This window comes from Agelaius phoeniceus, chromosome 5, assembly GCF_051311805.1.
Source record: "Agelaius phoeniceus isolate bAgePho1 chromosome 5, bAgePho1.hap1, whole genome shotgun sequence".
Classification (NCBI taxonomy): Eukaryota; Metazoa; Chordata; class Aves; order Passeriformes; family Icteridae; genus Agelaius; species Agelaius phoeniceus.
The window spans coordinates 57,471,781-57,483,000 of record NC_135269.1 but is presented as its reverse complement, the minus strand read 5'-3'; positions in this window follow the sequence as shown (position 1 = coordinate 57,483,000).

Sequence of the window (11,220 nt, the reverse complement as noted above, 5' to 3'; positions counted from 1 at the left end):
TTGTATACTACTTATAATTTTACTGCTGATTTAAGTTCATATAAGAATATAGATGTCCCCTTACAATTTTGCTTGAGCTTTTTTATTCCTTGAAATTGCAGATATTATGAGGAAATAAATTGAATTCTCAAAATTTTACATTCACATAGTTACTAAAGGCATTGGCTTCTACTTCCAAAAACAAGTGAACAGGTCTGTTGTTTATCATACAGAACTGTTTAACAGTTGAATGACCTTTGCATCAAATCCTGTATTTCATTTTTGTGCAAGTATAGGAACCTAATGCTAGCAAGGGAAATGGTAATTGAGGAATATCTTATGGAGAGACTTTATCTTATCTTTTTTCCTTGTGAAAGTCTGGATTATCCTTTTAATTTTATGCCTAAAAAGAATATTAAAATATTTCAACACAAGACAGTAGACTGCCAGTACAGACTGACAACACAATTTATCTAGGAAGAGTTAAAATCACAAGTCAAAATAGCAATTATGTAGGAAGCAGCATTGCAACCAGCATTGTAAACACACAGAAATCAGTACTGCACACACAAAAATCAGTCTAACAGTACCAGACAAAATGGTTTTCTGACGTTTTCCAGGTAGCTTGTTGTCTTCTTCAAACACAGAAGCTGATTTTTGTTGACAGAAATAGGTACATTGCTGTGAAATGTGTTCAGATTTTAATGTGGCAATGGTACATTTAACCTGGAGCAAATATGTGAAAATGTCATCCAGGACAAAATTTGACAATTACTTTCCAAGCAGAACAAAATGCACGTTTTGCATGTAACATTTTTTTCTATAAACTATGATTCTTACAGTCTTAAAATGGGATTTAATTAAACAGCTATCAAAACCACAGGAAAATTATCATATCCAAAATGGAATATAATTTTAATTTTTTTTGTTTGCTAATAATTTTCCAGTCACAGATATGGGGATTGGTAAATAAATGTTGCAATAACTTATGTAAATGAAGAAAATTATGAGCTGACTAGTTTACTGTTTATACAGCTCACAATTTTTCACTTGCCCAGAAATATGCCTACAGTTCTGATAAGTAGCATTGAATCTAGAATTTCCACAAATTCAGCATGTGTATTTCTCCTCCATTTTTTTCATTGAAGAAACTGGAACAGTGCAAAATTATCTTAACTCTACTGGAATTTATGAAGTATTTTCCTCCAAGGTGACTAATTAGAGTTAGATCCTCCAGGGTTTTGTTCACCTTGTAGAGATGCCTGTGTCTTTCTACTCGGTCCAGGGAGAGATTAGGGTGACTGAGGTCTCAGTTGTGTTTTTTTGTTTTAGACTGCAGCAGCATTTATTTAATTTCCACACAATACTATTGCAATTATATCCTCTGCAATGTCAGAACATCCTGTCTAGAGTTTGAGATCCCAGACACATAAAATTAGTCAGAAAGTAGCTAAACTGGCCACCAGAGATGATTTCCAGAGTATCTATGAAGCACCCGAAATCAACAATATAGATGGGAAGTGAGCCTCAGATTTTCCAGAGCCTGCTCCTTTGTTGACGAGTGAAGTAGCCACTGCTCATTCATACAATTCATACCACCATACTTAGTTTTATTCCTTACTTATGCTTTATTAAAATTCAATGTCTTTTGATGCTTTTTTCCACATAATGAATTTCATCTCTGTTGCTATGTGTCATACATAGTACATTGGGAAATGGAAAGGCCCAAATTCTGTTGTGCAATGGAAAGTCAAAGTACTTTTTCCCCAGCAGTCCAACATCATTTAACAATTGATCAGTTGTAAGATAAAAAAGCTATCTTGCCTAAGATGCCCACATTTCCATAATTCAGTATTTTCAGTAGTGTGAGCTGTTGTGCAAACCTGAAGAGCAAGGGTCCAGTTTCTCACTAAGGTGTAATATTGGTGCTGTATGGATCCCATTGCCATGTGATAGTTCTGTATGCATTGCATAGGTGCTGACATTGTAAAGCATGCTGTCATTTATTCTCAGTCATTTTCCTCTTTTTTTTTTCAACAGCTGAAACATATAACACATTTGGAATATGTCCTAAAATCAGTGCATGAAATTGTCTGCTGGTTATACATAGAGTGTTCAGAATGTGTAAATTGTTAATCTCTTCTATTATTTGGTGCCTTTGATTGAAGGCACTAACCACTATTAAGTATTCAATGCTTAAATACATCCATAATTCAGCATTATTCCATCTACTTAAAACTACTGCATATATTTGTAGTATCTCAAATTCTATTACTGCCTCTGTTCCATGGAAGAACAGATTTTCTTTTAATCCCTGGAGACTGTGTGGTATTAAGAAAATGTTACTGGTGAGAATAACTTTATTAAGCCTACTAAGTTATGAACAGAGTTTTATATATCCATAATGGAGCTCTTTATTTTAATAATCTACCTTCACACTAATTTCTATATATCAATCCTACAATTCTAAAGAATCCAAAAGGTATTCCAAGGACCTGGAAAAAGCCCACAAAAAACCCACACAGGTTCATAAAGCATAACTTTTTAGGAATTCACATACAAGCTGTGAAGCTGTCCAGCAGCAGCAGAATTATGCATAGGTACACTGGGAGGAAGCTGGGCTATGTGGTGTAGTGCAGCTCCATCCCACTGCTCTCTCCCAGCTTTGCTGACAACCTGCTGCTGTCCTGAAGTGACCAAATCACATTTCTGATGTTTGAGTAAGGGCCCAGAGTACATCTTCCTCACCTGCCAGGGCAATCCCCTTCCTGTGGAATGTGGTGGAAGGTGCCCCCATGATCCTGCCTGGATGGGGTTAATGAGCCCTGACCTGTTGGCCACCTTCCTAAAGTTACTAAGAGATGCTGTCTCCTCAAAAACAACAGCAACAAGTTATTGAGGTTATTAGATTATGAGATTAGTCCCAAGCTCAAGGAAAAATTCCAGAGCATGGCACATTGAAACGAGTTTTCCAATGGTCAGCATCAGCCTTCTAGGTGATTTGGTATTCTTTCTTGGAAAGTAAGTCAGTATAAATTATTTCTGTACTTTCATTTTGAATCCTTTTTCATTCATAAAATTACCTTTTTCTGTATTCCAAGTAGTCCCATCAGGCGTGGAAGGAAATGCACTAAGATCTGAGTTAGCTGTCTGATCTTGCTAAGAAGGTAACACACGGGAACATGACACCAATTGATTTTAGATACCTCATTTTTTTAATGCTGCCTATGACACCTCACATCCAAAGTATCCCATTTTAAATTTTGAAGAAGTTTAATCTCAGAGAAAGCTTTATTCAATCACTGTGCTTTTAGATGAATAATGTGCACTCTTTTCCCTGAAGTTTAACGCAATACCATTTTGTTTTCATGTATTTCTGCTTCACCAGTGTATTCCATTAAGGTATTTCTGGAATCATAAATCAGAATACCTCTACAACACTGTGCGTGTATTCCTTAATAAAATCTAGGAATGTCTATGTGGGGACTTTTTTGTTGTTTTTTATTTTTTAATCAGTATGTTCTGACTTTTTTTTTCTGATTGAGCCTGTTGCAAAATTCCTTGAAGACTGATATTTGTAACACTGAAATCTTGGCAGTTGTTTCATACTGCTGCATATTTTTTAGCAATTAGGGTGCTGATTCAACAATGTCTACCCCATGAAAGACATAAATGAACTACAGTGATGCCAGGAGGCTTTGATACGCTGTACTTTCCAACATGACAGGCTGTCTTCGTATGGTTACTTGGAACTCTGCATTCATCATTTTATATTTTCACTGTCAGAACATGAAATGTGACTCTGGTGGAAAGCTGGGATCTGATTTTTCAAATTGTTAGTTGGCTTTGGTGAAATTCAGCCTTATTGCCACTCTTACAGATGATGATCCCTGAGTATATTTTAAAAAATCTTTAGAGTAGAAACAAAAATGAATCATGGCAATTAAAATCCTCTTCCAATTACAACAACTCTTTCATATATTCTTCTCTAAAGTAATGTTTTAAATTCATAATACATTAAAAATTAAGTGCTGAAAGCATATTGAAAAACATTTTAAAAATGCTTTCACTTTTCACCTGTAATTCAGTCATCAATATTAGCAACCAGCTATGAAACTAATTTGGCTTATTGCATTACTCATCCTCATATTTTAATTATTGATTAACACTCTTACTGACAGTGAAGGTTCCCTTTGAAATGTAATTGCTGCACTGTAACACTATGCTATGACTGTCTCCAAAATTATCTCTGCCACAAATTTTCTTTATAATTAAAATAATATGTTTAAATTTGCATGTGGGCAGTCAGGCAAGGATCTTCATACTATATTCATATGTATTAGAGGATCATTTGTAATAGACAAGGGAATTAAACATCATGATATGGCTTATTTCTCCAGAAAATTAACTCAGTAGCCAAATGAGTATCTCATGGCTTTTGCCACCTGCTTGCCTTCCCTCATTGTCTGTATCTCTTGAAAAGATCATATTTATTTGATTAAAATACAGTGTCCCTGGGAAATGAAAATAAAAATAAGATTCTTCATCCTAGCAATACTCTGTTAGCACCTTACCCTAAGTCAATCATAACATGATGAAAATATATTAATGTCCACATTAAGTTATTATATGTGATATATTATTAATCTTATATTTGATTTTAATAGACTGTAGAATGTGTGAGTTTGGCTAAAGCTCTACTTCTTGTCTTGAAGAAGATTGTTTTCTATGCGTTGAGTTTGAAGAGATATGACGCAAAATGTTCATGTTTTTAACAAGCTTGAGTGATTACTGCTTAGCAGCCAAAATTCCCTGCACACTCATGAAAACTATTTTTGAGCTACTGCCATGGACTCTAAGGAACATCAGCTTGTTGGTAACAGCACAGCAGCAGTTGCTTTTTTATCAGCTGGGTATTGAGTAAAGCTGAATACGTGGGTAAATATTCCTGAAATTGCTCATATTTTGTCTGGTCATTTTTACTATTGAAATGAATAAGTTTACCTTGTCCATATCCCTTTATTTAAGCTATCAACCAAATTCAGTTTGTGTTATCCATACCATAAAGGATTTAGGGCAGGGACTGTGAAAATACAGAGTCAAGTCCACTCCCCAATAAACAGTTCAAGTGTAACAAGAGAAAGTCAGAGACCTCAGCTAGAACTGAGTCAGTTATGAAGCCCAGAATATAGGTTGGAATGTATCTAAATTTGACTAGAACAAGAGAAACTCTGTGGTTGTGAAAAGAATTTTTAGTAAGTAGTGGCAAGCAATTTGGATAAGAATGGTATGGGGGGCAGGAGACAGCTTGTATTATCAAGGACTCTGTGTAGTGTTGAAGACTTAGGAAACGAATAAGCTGGTGTGTAAGCATGGGAAGGATGCAGTCACTGGGGCAGGCTGAGATGTCAGGGAATGTATGGCTCTCACGGTTGGAAATGCAGTCACAAGGGGCTGTTGTAAGTCAGACAAGGTAATTTTTTTTGTTGTTGTTTATTTTCTGCCTATAAAACATGTTTCCACTGCTTTCTTATTTATGTTGTTTTTCACAACTTTCTTCTTAACAGAAGTAGTCAATAATCAGTGCTAGAAGTAGTTTGAGGATAATCAATGTGCAGAAAGTATTTGTCTTAATCAGAAAATTTTGTTACCCCTTTCTTGCAGCAGTTATTCTTTTTCACTCTGTGTGTCTTCTGTTTTGTGTCATCCTTAACATCTGGAAATTTCTAAATACACAAAAATACATTTTTCTGTAGTTTTGCTGTTAATAGACTAGTATATCCACTTTAAGGATCAATTAATCACCTTTTACTGTAGTTATATTTCCAATTTTGAAAATCAGAGAGGCAGATGTCAGCAAAGCAGTGTTAGGTCCAGTTTGTTTTGAGAAGTAGGGAACTGTGAGACCAAACCAAAGATATTAAACTGAGATTTATCATCCTGTCTTGTAGTCACTCACAAAAATCTTGTCCTTTCATTTCTCTCAGTGTATCACCCCCAAATTACTGACCTTCTTTTTAAATGAAAAAAAAAAATGTTAGCTACATGAAAGAGTTGCATTAAAGGACTCTGCTTTGGGTAACCATATTCCCAATTCAGACAGGGTTACAGATCCAAACTTCCAAACAATGTATATTCTTTCCTGGCAAAAGGTGAATAAAGAGATCTTTTAATTTCTGCAGCTGCTCCTGGTCTCAGGCTTCACATCGTCCTCCATCCTGACAAGTAATTACTTTTATGCAACTCCCCTGTGTGATTTAAAAGCTGTGCAATTTTTATAGAATGGCATATGTAGCCCAAATACTGATTATTAGCCCAGGGTGCCAGCTGACAAACTGTGTTTGTGGTGCTCTGCTGAGCAGGGATTTTTCTATCCAACTATAAGACCAAAGAAAATCACAGAATCATAGAATCACAGAATGTCCTGGGATGGAAAGTACCTTAAAGATCATCTAGATCCAACCCCCTGCCACGGGCAAGGACAACCTCTACTACACCACGTTGCCCAGAGCTCCATCCTTGAACACTTCCTGGGCTGGGGAATTCGCAACTTCTCTGGAAAATCTGTTCCAATGCCTCACCACCCTCACAGCCAAGGATTTTTTCTAACATGTAATCAAAACCTACCCTTTTTCCCCTTCAGGGGGAAGCCATTCCCCCTTTTGTATCAGTATATGCCCTTGTCAAAAGTCCCTCTCCAGCTTTGTTATAGGGGCCCTTTAGGTCAAATAAATGACATGGGTCAGCTCTAACACTTCCTTAACCTGTCCCCTTGGGTCACAGAAGAAAGCTGTGTAGATTCCATAGAGCTGATAGAATAGATTTTAAAACTAACAAGTACTTAGTCTTTCAGATTTTTTGAGGTTTCATACATTTCTTAAGAATAAAATAGTCCTCAATACTTTGAATAGATACTAATTTTATTAATCAGAACTTAAATTTATAGCAATGCTTTCATGAGTGTGGGCCTACATTGAAATGAAGTGCAAAAAATTAATCAGAGCAAATAGAAGCCTTTTTTGAATATGACTTTCAGGTCCTACAAACTTAAAGTGCCTATTCTATGAACACATTTTTTTCCTTTAGATGTGATCTCTGAGTTTGGTTCCTTCAAAATTTATAATTTCAATTCTGTTATTAAAATAGTTGCAATGACAAACATTCAACAACCAATAGTTGCTAAGTTATTTCATTCATAGTATTAGGTGCTTTCAAGTACTATAGCTGCAGATGAAAATATTCAAAGTACATATGCAACTGATCATTTACTTGTTGCATAACTCATTCTCAGTTATTTTCCATTGCTGCTGCTGATAGGAATCTTTAGAAGGATGATTAATGTGTTCTAGATAGCATGCTAAAGCCACAAGATTTGCAGCTGCACACTTGCCAAAAGAGAGAAAATACTTCTGCTCTGTAGTGCATGTAATTAAGCATCCAGCTGTTGAAAATGTTATAAAATAATGAAGCATAATTGGAGAACTTTTAAGCAGGATTTCTTCTCTGTCTCATAGCAGCTGGTACAAATGGAAAAGCCTAGTAAACAAAAAGTGGCATTGCTTCTTCCAGTCATGATTTAACAAGAAATTGATATATGCATGCCCCTAAAAAAAAAAAATTCAACAGAGTAACTGAAGTAAATAAAAGTGGGGAAGGGATCATCAGAACTATTGACTGTGAATAAATCACTAGAAGCACATACAGATAATGAAAGAAGTAATTTCCTATGACATTATCTGCTAAGCAATGGCTTACCAACAGCAAACCTTCCAGAGAATAATGTGGCATTTTCTTGAATGCACAGTAATTAATGGTAAACAAAGTACAGCTCCAAATAGTTTCCTTTTGAAAGCCTCTTTGTATTTTTGCAAGAGGCAACAATACCATGGTTTTACACCTCTGCTGGTGTAAATCAGTGTATCTCCAAGGAGTCACCAACATGGTGCTCGTATTTATTTGGTGAGATTTTAGGTCAAAGGAAGGAAGGTGAAATCAAAGAGCAATCCTTATTCAAATGCACAATTCCACAAATACCAAATACACTTTGATATAGCTGTGCTATTAACCTTGTGAATCTAAGAAATGGCCAGTGTATGGAAAACAGGAAACTATAAACCTTTCTCTTGAGCAGCCTACAAAATGATACCTGCTCTGAGCAGACCAAAGGATGGAATGCATCATCTGTGTCACTGAATCTGTTTCTACATCATATGAAGTCTTGAGTAACACATATATAATGATTTGTTTCCTAAATGAAGTGCACTCCATGTTCAAAGTATTTATAAATTTTCTATGCTACTTCAGCTAGAAAGCTGTCCCAGCACTGTACTTTTGCAAAGCTTGGATGAAAGCCTCTCATTTAACTGTGTATTTATTTGTGACTGCTATACTTACATGCATGGTACCAATGGGAATGGTTTCGTGGGAGCTCAAATCGCAGAAATAAAGCTACTCTGCTCCGTGCAATTTGGATTGAAAATTATTGTTTATTGTAGTAATATTAGAAGGAATTTTGATCTAACTGATCACAAATAGAAAGAATTAGAGCACGGGAGATCATCTTCACAGAGAAAACCTAGGGAGAATGGTTTATATGATAGTTTTTGAACATATTTCACTATATCTTGATTTGACATGATTGCAGTACCTGCTTTCATCCATGTATTTCATTCATCCACCTATGTTTTAGTAGGATGATACTACCTTTCTTCATAGAGCAAGATTCTGGAATGATGCAATCCTCTTCCTTTTGTTAAAGGCAAAATCCAGGGCTGGTGGATATGTAGGCTGCCTGAACACCCAGAAGCACTGTTTTAGCTTTGTAGTTTGATGGATTGCTGGCAGTTTTCACAATTCTTTAACCATTTCTGTCTAAGTCCTGACATTCCATGTAAGTAAGAATGGGATTTATTTAACTATTAGCATTTTTGCCTGCTAGCTTTCTTCAGACTTTTCCAAATCTCTCAAAAGCAGTTTAGCAGCTTTATAAATTGTGCTTGGCAAGGCAAATTTTAGCAGTAGATTATATTTCTTTTTTTGAATTTTCCTGACTTTCTTAACCCCCATTTTCTGTGAAAACCAGACAGATTAAATACATTACAAGACAATTCAGTTTCAAATTGTATTTAATATTTTTGTGTTTTTCAATAGGAACTTTTATTTTTCATGCTGCTTTACTTTTTTCTATCATAGCAAGAATAAATTAATGTAGCATATTTCTGGACCTGAAGTTTCTGTGCCAGTAATACTCAAATGATCATACTTTAGGCAGTGCTTCATATAGCCTAATTGTTTTAAAGTAAATGCTGTACATTCCAAGTGGGAGAGGCCTTGAAAAGGCTTATAAAATATGTAATTTCTGCCATATTTGAAAGAATAACAATAATCTTCCCTTTGAAGCACATGCTTTTGTTAATATGAAACTTTTGTCAGTGAGGATTTGCATGTGTGAGTAGTCAATTGGTAGCTAACATAGCAAATATACTCTGACAGACGATAAAACTAGGCTGAAAGCTGGTAGTGAAAACCTAATTTTTAGGGAATAAATTCTCAAATTTATTTATCCCCATTATTTTTAAAGCCTTTTTAAAAATTTTTGTAAGACATTATCCTGAGCCTCCCACCTTTGTTTTTAAAAGTACAGTTTATATGTACAGTAGATGTGCAGAAAATAGTCGAGGTATGACTGAGGTATTGCTGTTTTGACTGCTGCTATTATTCCTTCTTGCACAATAGTGTACTACTCAGTGCAATTTGCAACACCTTGTGTAGTGAGGAATAAGATATTTTGTAATCCCTGTCCATCTAATGTGAGGGAGAGCCAAGGGTGAGCACTCTCAAAGTGGAATTCCTTTGACCTTTCTTTTCCATATGCCATTTGGGTAAATAATCTAAAAGTCCTCTATTGACTCTTTCTATAATAATATGAGACTGAAACACTTGTGCAATTGATTCAACTATCTAGTCTAAAGAGTTAGCTGGCTGTGATAATACAATCTCTAGGAGCAGACACCTTTTCCTATTTAATGTAGAAAGACCAAGATGACTTTTTTTAGGCTAGACACCTTGTTTTCAGATGAGTGGATTTGGAGATGTGAATCCTACCACCACAGCCTAGTGGAATCTAGAAATAAAAACTCCCATTCACCTTTTTTCAGACAAGCTGTAGACTCAGACAGACATATTTGAAGTAACTTTACCCAATTCCTCAATTTAAAGCTTTCAGTAAATTTGGAAGAGTGAGGGATAACCTCATGTGATCCATCTTCTGTAAAGACAGACACGCAATGGAGTGAATATATTACAAATTTTACTTTCTTGCAAATATCCCTTCTTTTGCAAGAATATATTTTAATTTAGAAATTTGAAATAAAACAAATGGTTCAGTCACTTGTTTGTAATTATCTTGCTTAACCAAAAACATATGAATAAATTAGTGGAATTAACCCCAGGACTATAGCATGAAAAAATGCACTTGTTGAATAACCCAAGCTCATTACAATCCTAGCTTGCTCAAAAAATATATTTATGTTCTTACTTTCGTGTATATCTATGAAAGTCACATTCAGTGATATTGAAAGTCATTAATGCATTTGAACTTGCTATATACTTTGATATAGAAGTCTTACTGTATAAGATGTATTTCCTGAGCCACAGAATGTACTAACATATTTTAACTCAATATATCTTGAGAAAAAAAATGCTTGTGATAAATTGCTGCATGAAAAAAAAAAGGAGTGGTAGCTTTAAAGTACACAATCCTAAACCACAACAATCCTAGTTGAGTTGGTCTGTAGTGCATATGGTATCTTAGGGAAATGTCACAAAGAATGCACTCATAGTGTTGTCAGACACCTAAGTATTTGCTTTAGTGTTGAAATTTGACCTGACTATAAGTCATCTCCAAACTGCAGGCCAGGTAATCACAGCTGTCTTTCTGCAGCCTTCTGGATCAAGGTGACTGCTTTTCTTTTGTGTTCAAACAGATACATTTTTGTTGGGTCTACAGAATGGAGGATGTGAATTTTTGACTATATGAAAAGTGTTGCTGGGAAGCTATTATCACCACCTTAAAATGAGCACTTTACTGCAGTTATAGTCAATTAGTCTATAACAGTCTGACTATAACCTAATGTGGGAATCTACTCTGAAGCTAGCAACACATGGGTCCCAAATCATCACTAGTAAGAGTTGTCATACCATTCAAGAATCTTAGGGTGACTTGTACAGGTGAGCATGTCT